General features: G+C 30.8%; 1 protein-coding gene across 1 annotated transcript in view; it reads right to left on the bottom strand.

The window, feature by feature from the left end:
• Nucleotides 1-584, bottom strand: part of Fkbp39 (FK506-binding protein 39kD) — an 18,305-nt gene that overhangs the window by 11,622 nt on the left and 6,099 nt on the right. The gene's annotated exons all lie outside the window — the stretch shown is intronic.

The raw sequence follows: 584 nt of genomic DNA, 5'->3' as shown, positions 1-584 counted from the left end.
AGATATTAATTTAATTAACTGTAATTATTATAAGTGTCTGTTTCTGATAGCCTAGCAACCCGCCCTGAGATTAAGAGTCTTTTATATTATAAAATTGAAATAAAATTATATTATCTATTTAGTATTAAAGTTTTTAAATTTAAACCCAAGCTATCTCCTTTATATTTGAATTTAGTTTAAAAACGATTAGGCCACATTGAGCAGATTCAAATATCATAAAAACTATTTTAACTCTTCCCATCATAATTGAAAATACAGTAAATTAAAGAAAAAATGGAAGTCAAGAAATAGTGCTAAGGAATAATATTCAGAAAGTAAATCATTTGCAAAAATCCCTAACTGTTGTGCGACAATCGATGTTGACATGGAACATCGAGGCAGGTTTTAGTTTTAAGAGTTTTCTTTCGTTGTATGGGCGGGCAGGAGAAATGATGTTTGCAGGATAAGAAGGTCCTCATCAATTTCTGTCCGGCAAGAGTGGACAGTTTGAAAAAGGAAGATAACCAAGAAGAAAAATACATAGCTGTTTGGAAGGACTGGAAACCATTTTTGACGATAGGACATAACATTAGAAAAAAGAAGAT

Source organism: Halyomorpha halys, unplaced genomic scaffold (genome assembly GCF_000696795.3).
Source record: "Halyomorpha halys isolate HHAL.00 unplaced genomic scaffold, Hhal_1.1 Scaffold542.1, whole genome shotgun sequence".
In the NCBI taxonomy this organism is placed as follows: domain Eukaryota; kingdom Metazoa; phylum Arthropoda; class Insecta; order Hemiptera; family Pentatomidae; genus Halyomorpha; species Halyomorpha halys.
The sequence above is the reverse complement of the archived record's forward strand: the minus strand, read 5'-3'. Positions and strand labels throughout refer to the sequence as shown.